The following is an 11,969-nucleotide window of genomic DNA, read 5'->3' as shown; positions in this document are numbered from 1 at the left end:
AAGAAGGTATTGTGATGTGGCCACTCCCCCTGGGGGGTGACTTCTTGCTTTCTCTCTCTTTCTCTATTTTTCTGGCGAGTGCATGCACCCTATGGTGAAAAAAAAAGTCTCAAAAAAAAAAAAAGAATCAAGGAGGCAGAGGCAACATCATTGCTGCCAGCAGAGCCAAAGGGGATGGTTGGGATTTCTGCCCTCCTCCACTGCTGCCGCTACGGCCTGTGTTGCTGCTTTGAGCTTTGGAAAAGGCGCCACCTCCACTGCCAGTACCCCCGTCATTGCCACCAACTCCTTTTTCCATTTTCATCACGGCTGCCATTCATCCATGGAGTCATCTTGGTCTGAAAAGAATAAAAAGATAAACGATTTAAAGTTAGGGGAAGAGAAAGAATGTAAAATAAAGGAAACGGACTGGTAAAAAAAAAAAATGTGTGTGAATCCGTGAATCACTTTGACGAATTAGCCCTCCCTGAAGCATAGATTAAGACATTAAAAGGAGTGGCTACAGTCTTTTGTTGTTGTTGCTCAGATGTGACAAACTTTTAGACCAATGTTTTGAGTGCAACACTCACTCTTTGAAGATCTTGATTGCTAAATCATTGAATTTTTTTTTTTTTTTCTGGAGAGGTTTTCACTATAGGGCGTGTGCACTCGCCAAACAGACAGAGAGAGACAGAGAGAAAGAAAGCGAGAAATCACCCCCCCCCAGGGGGGATGGCCACACTGCAATCCCTTCTCCTCCATTTTCCTCTTGGGATCTTGGGCATGCACGCACACGCGCCTGGAGTGAGTTTTAAGCCACCGGGTCCAGGAAGCAAACCGCGGTTGACTACATGGAAGTCCGGAGACATAGCCATTACGCTAACTGCTGGTCCCAAATCATTGAATTTTTTGTTTTAATTTCCAGAAGGCATGCGCATTCACCAGGGAGAGTGAGGAAGCACCCCCTCAAGGGGCATGGTCACACTCTAATCCTTTTCCCTTTCTATGTCCATCTTGTCAGGGTTTTCCATACATGCTCCTAGCAAAGTTTTTGAAACCTGTAGAGTTGGGATTTGAACTACAGTTAGTTATGTGGGATTCAGCTCCCTTAACCACAAGGTAATAGAAGCAGCCCTATAATACCATTTTATACAGAGAGAAAAAAAATGATAGTTCAATTATTTTTCCAACATGGTTGCTAAAAAAAAAAAATGTTTTAATTGCTGACAGTTTGGAAAAGCTTTAGCTGTACAAATAGCTATTGTTAATGTCATATAATTGTAGGGTTTGTTCAATGTGGGAAAATCTCTATTTAGTTTCTTTCTATTAAGGTTCCAAAGCATTTCAAATGTTCTCATGCAGTGCATGTTCTACTTTCTGAATCGAGTAGGCTCATCAACTCAGGGCTTTGAGAGGTGTTCCTTCGAGTGAGGATCCTTGAAACTTGAGCATCATTCATTTAACATAAATGCATTTCTGTGTATCTACCTTTGACTGCGTATGACAAACTGTGCTGGGTCTTAGGTCATAAAGACTCGGTCCTTGTCTATAGAATGGTCACAGACCAATGAGGAGACATGGAAGCAGTTAACTGTAAAGCAGGGCAGTATGTGAACACTGTGCGAGTTTCTCAGAATCAACATGGAGTCACTTATGTCAATGCTGACTCAACTGAACCAGGAAGGCCATGGAGGAGGTGTTTTCTCACATTAGCATGCCTGATAACAAGAGCTGCTATTTCGAGAACTCTGCCAGAACTGGAACCGTGCACAAAGGCTGTGATAAGCAGTTGCTAGAAATGAGCAGTTAGTCCTAAGAAAATAGCAGAAGGACATCGGCCGCATTAGTCACAACTTGTCAGGAGTTACAACCAGACTATCTGCAGAGAGTCTTCCTCCCTACCAGCTCCTGGCGACAGGAAGGTAAGGCAGATCTCATTTTCCTTCCTTGGACCTGAGGAAGACGCATAGGGATAGTTATAAACTTCCCTCTTACCCTTTCTCATAAATACAAAGGGACCCAATGAGACGTTTTGGTCAACGTCCCAATTCTCACTGGGGCAATAAATTAATCGGGCAATTCTTCCAAATAAAGATGTTCATACCTTCTAAATCCACACTGAGCATGCGGGATTAGGTCATTGAATTCCTCACCTGTGAGAGAGATGCGCAAGTGCAGGAAAAAGTCTGCGAATTCAAAGAAAGAAGCCAGATACTAGACAGACCTTCTCCTGCTAAATATTCATGATCAGCTCTTGGAATAAATGTAAACACGTGCCTCGTGCCGTGGTCCTTCTCTGGCAGCGGCTCACTCGCGTGCCTTTTAGGTATGGAGGTGTATGCCTTTCCTATTAAAATCCTCACTTTTCTATGAAAACTTCCCTTTTTGGTACTTTCCAAATGTTTGTGGGTCTTCATTTTGGATCTCCAGACAAGTCTGTAGTCTTAGGGACCTTAAGGACCCAGGACTTTACACTACGCAGATCAACTTTCCCATCTATGTCAAGGCCACTGCGACTTGATGCAAGGAATTTCTGTGAAAACATCTGTCCAGAGATCGCCTGTCCAACCTCAGAATGACACTACCCTTGTTATTGGTCCTGGTAGCTAAGGATAGTTGTCCCCAAACAAATGCTCTCATCCTTGTCCCCTCCCTCATCTCCCATTAGAGTTCCTTCAGGATCATTGACAGAAGCATCGACACCTTGGGGCTAGTTCCTCAGCGTATCCTACACCTTTCCCCTTGCGAACTGCGTGGTCTGGGCAGCAGCGAGTTTTTGGAAAGGCCATGTGGCTCGTTCCAGCCTCAGAAGCACCAGAATACGTTTAGCTTCAAAAATGACAAGTTCGGTAAGCACGTTCCAACCAAGTGTTAAATGCTCACAAAAGACAGTGAAGGACTCTTAGCATATCATGTGTAGACCGTGTGCCTGTGAATGTTAAGTTTGTGCAAAATGTCAAAAGAAAGAAGACATTTCAATTACTAAAGAACCGGAAAAGAGAGAAAATACTAAAAATAATAAAGTTCCAAGCATAGAAGAAGTTGCAGAAGTCATGAAGAAAGTGATGCGTTAGATTCTGATATAGATTTAGATGTCATAGAAGAGGACTAGTGGATTAATATAAATATATTCACAATCAGTTTGCGTGCCAGCAGGTGGCATGGTGGTTGAGGTGCTGGACATGGCCAACTACGGTTTGAGCTCTGGACCTGGTGGCTGGCTTTCTCACTTTCCTTCTCTCTCTCTCGCTCACTGTCTTTCTCTGGAGAGTGCACGTGCCCTACAGCAAATTTAAAAAAAAATAAAGTGTACACACACATTAATGGGCCTTTTAGGTATGGAGGTGGGCTCCTTTCCTATTAAAAATCCACACATACTAATGTGTGTACACTTGGGTGAAGAAACTGCTAGCACCAGAAGCTTCCCACCAAGCTCTCTGTCATCACGTTTATCCTTCTTCCCATAATTTTTTTTTAAGAGAGATTTTTTGCTATAGAGTACATGTGCTCACCGGAGAGACAGAGAAAGACAGAGAGACAGTGAGAAATCACCCCCTACCCCAGGGAGATGGCCATGCTGCAATCTCTTTTCCATTCTCCTCTTGGGATTTTCTTTTTTTTTATAAAAGAGTATTTTTGTTTGTTTGTTTGTTTGTTTTTGCTATAGGGCGCATGTGCTTGCTGGAGAGAGAGAGAGAGAGACAGAAAGTGAAACATCACCCCCGAGGGCGGATGGCCACACCACAATCCCTTCCCCTCCATTATCTTCTTGGGATTTTGGGCATGTATGCATGCACACACACACACCCAGTATGAGTTTTAAAGCACTGGGTCCAGGACTTGAACCATGGTCGACTACATGGGAGTCCAGTGACATAACCATTATGCCATCTGCTGGTCCCTCTTTTTGGGATTTTGGGCACATGTACCCAGTATGAGTTTCAAGCTGCCAGGTCTGGGACTTGAACCGTGGCTGACCTTGTGGGAGTCCAGTGTCTTAACTACTATGCCACCTGCTGGCCCCTTTCTTGGAGTTTTGATAATCATGCATTTTGATAACAATAAAACTTTCTTTGTTGTTTTTACTATTCATGTTTGTACTCCTAAGCAATATAAATGAACATTATTTGATAAACAAAAATCTGAAGATTAAACGTCCTTAATGAGCATGTTTGGGATACTCGTCCTGAATACTTATCCAGGCTGTGCTCTGGTACAACCCTCAAGTAAATTTATGGCAAATAAAATACTTTTTGCTTTACATGCTTTGCCTCGGTTTACCTTTTCTTAGGGTAATAGCACTACAACACTTCAGGACAAATACTTTACTAAAACTTATGGGAATATCATGTGCTATAATGACATAAGATAGACAATAATCCATTCCACGGATATTTACTGGGTGACTATATTGTGCCTAACACTGCTAGGAACAGGTCAGGAGAGGAAACAAAGGTAGAACTTCTGCCTCATGAATCATCATTTAGTAGGTAGGATGTGTTTGCAGAAAAACAAAGTGCCAGCCCACAGCTAATATTTATGGTGTATGTATTATTTACTAGGTTGCGTGATGGTTAATTTTATGTGTCAATATGACCGGGTTAAGGAATACCCAGAATAGCCGGCAAGGCATTATTTCTAGGTATGTCTGTGAGGTTGTTTCCAGAAAAGATTGGCATTTGAATCAGTGGATTGAGTAAGAAGACCTGCTCTCACCAGTGTGGGTGAGCACCGTCTATTTGGTTCAGGGCCCAGAAGGAACAAAAAGAGCAGAAGGAAGATACATTTGCTTTCTCTTATAGAGCTGGCACACTCATCCTCACCTGCCCTTGATCAGCAGAACCCCAGGTTCTTCTCCCTTCAGACTCTGGGATTTGCTCTAGCAGTCTCCCAGTTTCTTTGGCCTTTGGCCTGAGACTGAATTACACCATCAGCTTCCTGGGTTCTCAGGCCTGGACTTGGCTGAGCTACACTACTGGTTTCCCTGGTTCTCCAGCTTGCAGACAGCACACAGATCGTGAGACTTCGCAACCTCAGTCATCACGTGGGCAATACCCACAATAACCCCCTCTAGCTAGCTGTCTGTACATATCCAGTTGATCCAGTTGGCTCTTTTTTTTTCTTCTTCTTTTTTTTTTTTTTAGAATCCTCACTAATACAGGTGCATTTATATTTAAATATAGTATAATCAGACCAGTTGGTGGCATGGTGGTGAAGGCACGTGGGCCCCACATGGCTGACTGTGTTGTCCAAGTCTCAGATCCACCAGCTTGAGAAATGTGCTGGGCACATGTGCATGTGTGCCCAGAATCCTGACGGGAAGAAGAACGGAGGAGAAGGGGTTGCAGTGTGGCCATTCTCCTGGAGAGTGGTTTTTTTTTCTTCCTCTCTCTCTGTCAAGCACACTTACTCTATAGCAAACTAAAAAATATTGTGTGTGTGTGTGTGTGTGCGTGTGTGTGTATTACAATAATATGATTAAATACTATATAACAGCAGGTAGTATGAGCCAGCAGGTAGTAGGACAGTTAAGATACTAGACTCCCACATAGTCAACCACAGTTCAAGTCCCAGAACCAGAGGCTTGGCTTGCTTTCTCACTGTCCTTCTCTCTCTCTCTCTCTGGTAAATAAAAAAAAATAATGATGATAATGAGAAACAAAATAAATAATTATTTAAAACAAAAACAGTACAAAGCAGAATATGTGATACACCTCATGAGTAATCTAATACTACAGAAGCACTTGAAAGGGAGGGAAATTTTTCTTTTAAATATGTCATGACTTTTCTGACCACCCAATAGTTACTTAATTTTCTTTATTCTTCTTCTTCTTCTTTTTTTTTTTTTTTTAAGTTCACCGGAGAGAGAATGAGAGAGGGAAAGTGGGAAAGCAAGCCTCTAGGTCAAGGACTCGAACCACAGTCAGCCATGTGGGAGTCCAACACCTTAACCACCATGCCACCTGCTGACCCCAGGGGGTCCGTAGTAAGTGTTGCACACCTGTTGAGCACTGGGTCGATATGCCCATCATCTCAATAAAACCCTCAAGATAAATAGCTCTATATGCTCTCCATGCATCAGAGTTCAGAGCTCAGGGAGTTGGTCCAAGGAGAGTAAGTGATGGCACCAGGGGCCAGACACTTGACTTCCTGGGAAATATGCTCCAAACCAGGTACACCAGCCAGTATGATTTCAACCTTGTTCTGCTTTCCCAAAGGATTCAAACACATAGTCCAACAAGCCAAAGAAGCACAAAAGGATTTTTTAAAAGAGGTTTTTGCTACAAGGGCACATGCACTTGCCAGAAAGACAGAGACAGAGAGACAGAAAGCAAGAAATCACCCCCCAGGGGGGGTGGCCATGCCGCAATCCCTTCTCTTCCACTCTCCTCTCAGGATCTTGGGCATCCACACACACACACGCCTGGTGAGTTTAAGCCACTGGGCCTGGGACTTGAACCACAGTAGAATACGTGGGAGTCCAGTGACATAGCCATTATGCCAGCTGCTGGTCCCACCACAAAAGGATTTTTTTTTTTTTTGGAGAGGTTTTTGCTATAGGGCGCATGCGCTCACCAGACAGACAGAGAGAGACAGAGAGACAGAAAGCGAGAAATCACCCCCCAGGGGGGATGGTCACGCTGCAATCCCTTCTCCTCCATTCTCCTCTCGGGATCTTGGGCATGCACGCACACGCGCGCGGCATGAGTTTTAAGCCACCAGGTCCAGGACGCAAACCGCGGTCGACTACGTGGCAGTCCAGCGACATAGCCATTATGCTAACTGCTGGTTCCCCGCAAAAGGATTTTTAACAGCATTCACAGTCTCCTGCTCCTCCCTCCCTGATCCTACCTTCCCCCTTTGTATCTGGTGCCATTAGGATATGAGCTCCCAGATGGCAAGAGCTGTCTCCTCATTTCTGTGTGCCCAGAGCCTGGCATAAAGCCAGCTTCCTTAAGTCAAAAAGTCCCAAGCTAGGTTCTTGCATCCTAATCATTCAAATTTCTTCTAACAAAGTTAGGACATCCCTTGGGGAAAAAATAGCAAGTAAGAATACCATGCACACAATAATATCTACATAGGCTGGCAGCCACGCTGTAAAAAACGCCAACAGAGCCAGGCAGCGTAAAAAACGCCACAGCAATTTCATTCAGAGGGTCCTGGTTTGAATCTTGACTCTTTTATCTATTAACCTTGAGCAAGTTACTCAACGGCTCCAGATAAGTCCTGGCACATGTTAAGTCCTTGTGAATATACGTCTCTGCACTTCCTAGCAGAAGTGGCAAGTCTCTTTGATCACTTCCTAAGCCTATGCACTCATTCCTTGGCAGAGAGACATGGTCCCCAAGTCACAGGCTAATGACTTAAATTGATGTACAAAAGGAAAGCACTGCTTTAATAAGCTTGGTGGCTTGATATTCTGGGGGTGTGGGTGGAGGAAGAAGCTGACACAGGAGAAAAGATAGCCAATAGGGTGAGGGTGGACCACAGTTACAGCAAGGTCACCAACATAAAGCAAAGCAGCCTGGGTGGTTTAATGAGGGACAAACTGTCCTCTTCTTTAAAGTAGCCTCCTGGAGGGTATGGCTGCGGGTTTGACAGCACTTTATGGTAATAAATGTACATAATGATCATTTGAAGCATCAATAAAAGGTCAAATATGTTCTGAGTAAGTGTTCAGCAAGGCAAAAACCACGCATAATGCATTTTTAAAGACCCGAGAAGCCCAAGTTTGACTTTGGAAGAGCTCTCTTAAAGAAACCACTCAGATCAAACTTTTTTTTTTTTTTTTTTAATAAGAGAGATTCTTTAACGAGAGATTTTTGCTATAGGGCACGTGTGCTTGCCAGAGAGACAGACAGAAAGCAAGAAATCACCCCCCTGGGGGACAGAGATTTTGCAACCCCTTCTCCTCCATTCTCTTCTTGGAATTTTGGGTACACATGCATATGCCCAAACTCACCCAACGTGAGTTTCAAGCTGCGATGTTCAAGACTTGAACTGTAGTCAGCCACATGCGAGTCCAGCACCTTAACTGCTATGCCACCTGCTCAGCTCCAATTTTTTTCCTTAAAGTTTATGAGAGGATGTGTATATTCATCAGAGAAAGACAGACAGATAGACAGAGAGAGGGGGGAAAGAGAGAAAGTACCCTCATGGAGTATGGTCACACTGCAATCCCTTCTCCTCCAGCTCCCCAGCCTGTCAAGATTTGGGGCATGCATGCACACATGGCTAGCATGTTTTTCAGGCTGCCACGTCAGTACTTGAACTGCTCACAGTTAGTCATGTGGGATCCAGCTCCTTAACCACCAGGCCATGGGCTGGCCCAGTCCAAACTCTCACACAGCAAGGAGAAGCGTTTTCTAGATTTTAGAAGTTTATGGAGCAAAATGATTTAAAAAAAAAAAAATTAAGGACACCGGGGCCAGCAGATGGTATAGTGTTTACGTCACTGGATTCCCACATGGCCGACAGTGATTCGAGTCCTGGACCCCATGGCTTGAAACTCACACTGGGCACATATGTGTGCACGTCCAAGATCCTAAGAGAAAAATGGAGGAAAAGGGATTGTGGTGTGGCCATCCCCCCGGGGGGTGATTTCTCACTTTCCCTTTCACTGTCTCTGTCTCTCTCCAGCAAGCACATGTGCCCTAAGGCAGAAAAACCTCTAAAAACAAAACAAAACAATTAAGGACACTAAAAGACACCAGGGGTGTCAGCACCATCTGGGAACCAGAGGTACAAATTCACAGGCTGTCTCGGCTGGCTTCCCACAACAGGCCCTACCCCAGGTCAAATGAAGCAAACCTTCTGCAAGTAAGCCAGCAACCCAGCACTCCAACAAGCTCCAGGCAATTCAGACAGCCCAAACTGGAGAACCACCACGTAGTTTTCCCTTTCTGGATGGATTGCACAGGTCTTATCCGGACAATCTCCAGCACCAGGATCTGCTCACCTCCCAAAGACACTTGTTTGCATGTGGATCGCTTTAGGAGGTGGGAAACTCCTGGTCTAGCCTCCTCTCCCCTAGTTCTGCCCTTCTGAGCACGTAGAATGCATCTTCTCTGCCTCCACTGCTGACAACACCAGCTACATTTGAAGGTGACTGCTATGCCTCCCTTCTCCAAGTTAGCATAGCCATGCTCTTCACTGTCCTCATCTGATCTCTAGACCCCTCGACTGCCTGGTCTAGACACTCCTGTACTGTTATCATTCATGACTAGCACTTACAGAACACTCATTACCGTGGGCCACACATGGCCCGGGAATGCTACATCTCTTTTTGTTTTAATTGCCTGAGGGCACATGTGCTTGTCAAAAAGAGACAGAGACAGAGTGAGGGAGAATGTGCCCCTCAGGGAACATGGTCATGCTATAATCCCTTCTCCTCTATTTCGCCATCCTGTTGGGATTTTGAGTGTGCACATTTGCTTGGTGTGTTTTTCAAGCCATTGGGACCTGGATTCAAACCACGGTCAGATATGTGCGATCCGGTTTTCTTCTTTTTTTAAAAAATTACTTATTTAATTTTATTTATTTATTGTTATTCTTCAATTTGATGAGAAAGAGACAGAGAGAGAGAGAGAGAAAGGGAAAATGAGAAAACAAGCCATCAGGCCGGGGACTCAAACCACAGGCAACCATGTGTGAGTCTAGCACCCAGCTACCATGCCACCTGGTGGCCCTGTGATCTGGTTTTATTAACCACCAGTTTATAAAGCTGGCCCATGTATAGTTTCACTGTAAGTTTTTGCAACAACCCTGGGAAGTAGGTCTGCTATCTCTGTTTGTTTCTTTTTTAAGAGATAATTTTGTTATAGGGCACTTGCATTCACCAAAGTGACTGAGACAGAAAGTTAGAAATCACCCCTGGGAGTATGGCCATATTGCAATCCCTTCTCCTCCATTCTCCTCTCAGGATCTTGGGCACGCACACACACACACATGCACCTAGCATGAGTTTTAAGCCACTGGGTCCAGGACTGGAACCACGGTCCTCAACTGTGGGAGTCCAGCGATGTAACCACTATGCCATTTGCTGGCCCTTTGTTATCTCTACTTTACAGAAAGAAAACAAGCTCAGGGAAGCCAGACAACTTCCCCAACATGACTTAACTTGTAATGAACTGAGCCACGATGCCACATGCAGGTCTGCGACACTCAGAGCTCACGTTACTTCTACACCAGGCTGCTCTGAAATTTCTATCAAAATAGTGTTCGTTTAGGGAGCCTGAGCCAGGAGGAGGTGACCACAAGGTTGAGTGTGTAGTGTAGTGGACACAACATGGGCTTAGAGTCAAACAAACCTGGGTCGAGTTCTGTCTTCTGTAATTACTAGTTCTAGGACTTCAAGTGTGTTTCTCTTCTCCCTGAGCCTTAATCTCCTCATCTGTATGATGGGAATGATACTAGCATCCAGCTCCTAAGGCTGATGTGAGTAGACAATGACTTACTGCTTATAGAGCACTTAGCAAAGTACCTGGGCTGCAGCACACACTCAACACATACCTCTGTTGTTATTACTGAATATATGTACTCAGCAATGACGTAATTATAACATGGTTGGCTTATAGCAGGACACACATCCATTACAGCAATATGAACCATTGTCTCCTTTCTACCCCAATGAACACCCACCTGTTTCCAGCCCTGGACTATTTCAGCAACCTCCTGCTGACTCCCTGTCTCCAAATTTTCTCTTTGCAAGGCAACCTACATACGCTGACGGGTTCATCTTCCTAAAACCCAGCTCTGATTATGTACTGAAACCCATCTTTGAATTAAGCCCCGGTGTCTCTTCTTGGCTTTCAAGAGTTTGTATATAATAGGGCCCCAGATTTTGACTCACACTACTGCCCTATGGGGTTTCTTCACACACAGTTTCACCTGCATTCTCTCCTCTAGCCAACCATCTCCACTCCCACCCACACTGGCTTTCTGTCAAAACATTTTCACAGATCTAGTACTCTCTCTCGTGAAACTTTCCCTCCACCCCCCAAAGAGATGGGAGTAACCTCTTCGTTTGACTTCATTTGGCTTTTATTTCATGACCTGTAATGGTGTTATAAAAAGAGCTTCGATCTTGCCACCAGATAGACCTGGCTTCAAACTCTGAGTCTTCCTCTTCCTAGTGTATCATGTCCTTGAAATTAAATTTCCTCACCTCTGCACTGGGGGGTAATAGAAACTCCTTCATGTTGTTACCTATGATCCAAGTCTGGCTGCTTCTACTCGTGGTTGATGAAGTGAAAGGCAGAGGCTGGAGAAGCAGAAAGGATTTTTCTGCAACCAGGTTACACGGAGAGAGGCAGCGACCACCACCAGACCATCTTGAAAAGCTCAGCATGTGCTCAGCATTTGTAGATGCAAATACAGATTCTTCCTCAGTTAAGTCAATCGAAGTCAATTGCTTTATCCTGATTCCTGTTTCATTTTTTTAAAATACTCTTTCCTGATTTTTCATCTGACCATTCCTCAGAATAGACCACCCGTGACTCAGCACTCAGCCAGCTCATTCTCAGCAGAGGCCTCTCTCAATTTCAGAATGGTGGTAGCCCTGCTAAACCTTGAGCTGGCCTGCTTCAATATGGCGGCTGTGAAAACTAAACAAGGAATGTAAGGCCCTATCTCAAAGCCACTTTTCCAGTCTGATCTCCTCCTCTCCCCTGCATAAGAACATGATTTATCTGCCATATTTATTGAGAGCGAGGACTTCCTCTTAATCATCTCTGTATCTCTCATAGTGCTTAGAATAATACTGTACACACGGATGCTCAGCAAACGCACATTGAATGGGATCAGCTGCCACTAACTAGCTAAATGTCGCAGTTTACTAATCTCTGTTAGCTTGTTTTCTTGTCCTTTCATATGAGAGATTTTTGTTATAGGGTGTGTGTACTCACTGGAGAGACCAAGAGAGACAGACAGAAAGCAAGAAATCACTCCCCCCCCCCCCCAGGGGGAAAAAGCCAGCCCCCAACCCCTCC

At 44.6% G+C, this 11,969-nt stretch overlaps 1 pseudogene; it reads right to left on the bottom strand.

Annotated features, from left to right (window-relative positions):
- The window catches only part of LOC102493212 (transcription factor Sp1-like), a 10,495-nt pseudogene extending 8,390 nt beyond the window's left edge, over positions 1-2,105 (bottom strand).
- Between the last annotated feature and the right edge of the window lie 9,864 nt (positions 2,106-11,969).

Source organism: Tupaia chinensis, unplaced genomic scaffold, assembly GCF_000334495.1.
Source record: "Tupaia chinensis unplaced genomic scaffold, TupChi_1.0 Scaffold000165_2, whole genome shotgun sequence".
Classification (NCBI taxonomy): domain Eukaryota; kingdom Metazoa; phylum Chordata; class Mammalia; order Scandentia; family Tupaiidae; genus Tupaia; species Tupaia belangeri.
This window is presented reverse-complemented; position numbering and strand designations above follow the sequence as displayed.